Genomic DNA, 5,688 nt, shown 5'->3' with positions numbered 1-5,688 from the left:
AGCCGCCCCCTCCCCGCCGTGGTTTTCGGGCTCCCGCTCTTCTGGGGGACCTGGGACCATGGCAATAATTTCAGAATTGAGAGCGGGGAGCCGATCAGAACGTTCGAAGTTAAAAAGAAATACCAAAAAGTCCCCAGCAAACGCAAAACGCCCCCGTGAGAAAACTTGGCTCCTATCTATTTTAGCTGGCTCCTGGATCCAAAGAAAATTTGGCAAGCCCTGGTTTGGCCCCTAACAATAAAGTAAACAATAAATAAATAAATAAAATAATTTTAAGAATCGTAAAAAAAAGTGAAAGAAGAAATAAACCCTTCCCCAAATTATTAAAAAAAAACAACTAAAAAAGGTGGGAAAGTCATTATTGGTTTCGGCCTGACAAATTTTGGTGCGGGAGGTGTGTTGCGGCGCCATTCATTTCAGTGGTACCCCAAACGCACCTCCTGCCCACAGTGCAATCACCCTCCCTGGATGTGCAGTACCAGATTGCCATGCAATTGAAAAAAAATGTACATGCAGAATGTTTTTTTTTTTTGCAAAAATTACAATTGCGCTACACATGTTACATATCGCCGCGAACATCGCAGTGAGAGCAATCATTTTAGGGCCATCAATCACTGATAACACTAAACTGATGAGCGGTAACAGCTTTTAAAGCGTCGCCTAGGGCCAATTTTGGGTATTATCGTTTTTTGAGGTTTCGCGCGCGCACGCAATTTTAAGGCTTGACATGTTTAGTGTCTTTTTACCCGACGTGACCCCATCTTTTATATTTTACCAAAAAATTGGGTAATAATAAATGTTTTATCATTTAATATAGGGGAAACTGTTTTTTTTTTTTAATTTTGGTAATTTTCCCTTAATATAGTAAAAAAATAAAACCCCCAGTGGTGAATAAATACCACCAAAAGAAAGCTCTATCTGTCCCCAAAAAAGGGTATAAAATTCATTTCAGTACAGCGCTGCATGACGGAATAAATGTCAGTTAAGGTACCGCAGCGCTGAATACTGAAAAATGGCCTGGATGGGAAGGGGGTTTAACACCGCGGATGTCAACTGGTTAAAGAAATTGTAACCATGAAATAGACTTTAACCTTTATTTTCAGACAGAACCAATGTTAACCATTAACAGGCCACCATGCTTAGTCATCAAGCAGCAATAACTTACACCAACCATATTCCCGTTTACCAACCACCGTCCACCCACAAAGTGGGCGACATTACCCCCATAAAGATTGACTAACCTTAATGGAAAATAGAGCAAATGGGTGGGCAGGTAGAAAAAAATCCAAAAGAAAGGCTGAAGGTAATTCAGAGGCGAGTCCAGCAGTCCCGAGGTAACTGCTGACCCCGCCCACTAACAGGAATCACTATAGAGGTGAAAGGTTACACTTATTGGTCAGCTGTTTTCCCGCTAAAAAATCTGTCCCCAATCCTGTGCTCAGCTGACAAAAAATCTCCCCAGCAACTGAGGTAAATCTTCCTAGCAACAGCAGGCAGCTTGTAACCTGAAAGACAAAGCAGAAAGAACCAGCAAAGCCGCCCCAGAGAGACATGAACCTAACAGTCACCACAGACCTCTATTTTAATATAATTCATTTTAAAAACACATGGGTGATAGGGGCTGCCACAGGCCTGGTCCAAACCAGGGGGGTGTCTCGGTGTCTCTGTGTGCTGCATGTGGGGGAGGGGTGCGCCCATAACTCTGGTTACGCCACTGCATAACAGTCTGTACACACAGAAAAGAAACAGGTATGACACCCAGAGGTAGCTGCGTACTGGGGTTTGTAGTTCCACAACACATAGAGATCTGCAGCTGCACAGACCTACAATAGCGACACAAGCAAGCTGAAACATAAGCTACAACAGTATCACAACTAACTATAGATGCACCGCATGTCACATGCACATGTTTTACCTTTGCTGTCCTGCACGGGTGGAGGGAAAGATTCCCATTCTGCCCAAACCTGGCAAGCAATTTGGATCCAAGCCTGCCTCCTCCTTCCTCTGTTTTTATAAAGCGGGGTGCGTAGGTCATACAGGCATGGTTGTGCCTGTATCAGCCTTATAAATGCCTCACGAATCAGCCATTTTGATTCCCAGTGTGCTATGCAGGTGGTCTTCCGCAATGGATCCAATTCTGTCCATCCGAGTACAGACACCCACACGGATGTGTAGCTCAGGTGAACATACGACAGCGTACGGCCTCGTCCTTCCATAGGGAAGAACAGGCTGCTGCGTACAATCACACGCAGCACCTGTCCGTAGGATCGGTACCAGGTTCTTGGAATTATTAAATGGCACTTCACATTTTTTAGAAGCACAGTGGTTGTCACTGCTGACTTCCTTCTAAAAACAAGCTGAGGTTATTCAACACACCTATGCTAACTAGATTTTTATTACCAGTTGTCCATCCTGTTTTCAGAGTATTGATTGTACACAATAGAACAGCTGTAGTGAATTTTGTCGAAACCTGTTTAGTTAACTGACATCAAGCCAATCAGAAGTCTTTTCCGTGTTAGTGAATGGCACTAAACTGCATTTGAATTCAGAGCCTACAGTGGCTAGGAAAGTTCAGAGTCATGAAGGGAGACGCATAGGTGCATATATAGATTGGAAATAGATGCTGGGTAGATAGAATGGGTCCTTATAGAACCTTTGTAATCTGAGGTCTAGATATTTTATTTTGATTATTACTCTGTCGGACTGTTTCTGTTCATCTGTTACTTTGATCCAATTAAACGCTACTCTCTGGAAAAAAACTGAGGTTGCCTGGATATTTCCAGAAGATCCAATTTTCACAACACACATAAATATAAGTATATATATGTGTGATTATATATTATTTATACACCCACCATTGCATTACTACATATACATGTTCCCAGTTGGTGACAAAGTTTTGAACCCAAATCATCAGTGTGACGGACAGGGAAATAACATTTTCAAAAGGAGAGATCAGCAATGGAAGCCCATATAATTATCATGTGACAGGTGTAAGTTAAAGGAGAATACTTTTCCCCATAGTTCTCCTAAGGGTCACGGGAGAACACAAACTAGCGTTCTCCCGTGACTCAAAGCTCAGCATACCGCGAGCTACAGCTCGCGGTATACTGAGACGCCGCAACCGGAACAGATCCCAACATAACTGTCGAGATCCACCCAGCTGCGGGATTGACAGCTGGCTCTGCCTATCCAGAGGCAGAGCCAGCTGTGCCCGCCCCCTCGCCTGTCCGTTCCACCAGTCAGCGGCGGAGGATCGGACAGGGGAGGGGGGGATCACATCCCTGCACGGAGCAGTGAGTGACAGTGACGACTCTCTGCAAGGATAGAGCGAGAAGTGAGCGAGCGGCGGTATGTGTTCGATCACTTCCTGATCTACTGAGCCAACCTGTGACAGTTTCATTGTCACAGGTCGGCTCAGATTATAAGGCTGAGTGAAAATCACTCGCCTCATCATTCTCCTTTAAAGACCAACTTGTGACAAATTAGACATTTTTTAAATGATGCCCCAGGAAGCACAGGTTTAAAAAGCTGCAATGCTCACCACCTCCTCTCCAGTGCTGTTTGAAGTAGTAATTCCTTTCCACTACCATGTTCTGTGCATGCCATCATAGGCCCACCTCCTAATGAGGAACCCAGAATTGGGCTTTAAGGATGATTCCTAGCTATTAGAAACTGTATAGACTGTAAGCTGCATTATACTGTTTAGTGGCTACAGAAGAATTCAAAATGAGATACAAGCTCTAGTAGTCATTCATCTGTTAATGTTTGTATGCACAGGTCATGCAAGGCCAGAATCACTGGTTGTGGATAAGAGAGTGCTCGGATCACCATGGATTGGCCATCAGCAAACATGCCAGGTGCTCAGGATCACCATGGATTGGCCATCAGGAAACATGCCAAATGCTCAAGAGAAGATGACGTCTTGTCCCCTGGGAAGAATTATGACTGTCCCTAGTAAAAGAACATCTGGCTCATCCATTTTTCCAGCCAGCAGGGAATGTTCTGTAGCTGAAAGGGAACAATTCAACCCTGTCCTCCCCTCTGCAACGCATACCTAAAGACATACGCTCTCACACACACATATATATATATATAGATTTGACAGTCACATGGCTAAAATAAAGGTACATATCTTTGCATTAAAGTTTGTGAACTGAGCCTATTACTGACTACTATTATTTTTATTATTATTACCGACTACCATGCACTGATCATCATTAACTGACTACCATACACTAACTGATAGACTGATGAACACCAGATAAATGCAGACAGATGAACAACCAAATTAGAGTAGATTGCAAACAGGTTGTATAGGATGAACTTTCACACAAACAGGCAAACAACATTAGAATAATGATGACTAGCATCACGTAGGTTAGTTTAGTGTTGTTTAGTGTAGGTCCTGCCCTGAAAGAGTCCACCTTGTCGTGGTGGGCAGATTGTGTAATCTTTAGGCTGAATATGTGTCAGTTTCATGTTTGTCTTCTTGATTACACCAAAGGACTCTTAATCAGTGATCATAATGACACATGATGTGATCATTACAAAATTATGTAACTAAAAATACAAAACAAAAATGCTCATTTGCTTGTGTGTGGTTTTTCCAGGTTTCTTTTTTTCAGTGTAGCGCTTTGTGTTTATTCTGGCCTTGTGGGGGGTTTCTGCATGGTGGGTGACAGATTCCCTGCAACTATCTCCATACCTTTCTAAGGTAGGGGATGTGAAACTCCCCAAAACATTCCCCCTATGCCACTCACGGCCTGGCCATGTGTTTAACTCTGGCCAGTGCTCTGGTGGCGTCTGGAGCCATACATTTAAAGTGCTGAGTCAACAACCATGTTGGGGCTGGCACCAGCGGCCATATTATTATTATTATAATACTACAGGATTTACAGTTTGCGCAGTGCTTTACAATATAAGGAAGCCATTACAATCACAATACAATTCAAAACAAGATGGTAAGGAGGGCCCTGCCCATGAGGGCTTACAATCTAAGGGAGAGGCAAGTGATACATGAGGAGGTAGCTGTGTGAGGATGAATTGTTTAAAAAAGAGTTCAGTGGTTAGTTTGAAGTGTAATATGAGATGAGTCTTTAGTGATCGCCGATGGCAGTTTAGTTGGTTTTCTTTTTTTTTTAACTGGTGATCTTGCAAATAACATACTCCCTGTCTTTTCATGTCCACAATCAATTCTCCACTATTTCTATGTAGGAAGCCATCATTGCCAGGTTTGACTACTAATATGTCTGCCTTCCTTCATCTACGTTAAATGGTGATTGATGGGATTGATAATTCACAGAAAGAAAGATAATACACTTTTTTTGCATCTTCAGTGCAGCTCACGGGAAGTGACAAGCACACTGCATTTCTGGCAAGATCAGCAGGTTATTTTCTATACTTTCTGAAAATGTTCTCAGCTTGAACAAATAAAATTCAACCTCCACCAAGAGCCAGTGAGCTGCAATATATATCATTTTGTTCCCGGGTTTAGTTATGCTTTAAACCCTTTCTGTCTGATATATAATCTTCAAGCGTCAGTTCCTCGGCATTCATCTCTGGGATACAGACATGGCTCTTTCAATGCTTACTGCCTGGCTCAGTAGACAATGCTACGGCTTAGGTGAGATCAGGTGTTGTGTTTCTTCCTGTGTCATATGACGTCAGAGAAGGGCACAGCTGCCA

Source organism: Nanorana parkeri, unplaced genomic scaffold, assembly GCF_000935625.1.
Source record: "Nanorana parkeri isolate BGI_ZX_2015 unplaced genomic scaffold, ASM93562v1 scaffold700, whole genome shotgun sequence".
Taxonomy (NCBI): domain Eukaryota; kingdom Metazoa; phylum Chordata; class Amphibia; order Anura; family Dicroglossidae; genus Nanorana; species Nanorana parkeri.
Note: the sequence above shows the minus strand (reverse complement) of the source record.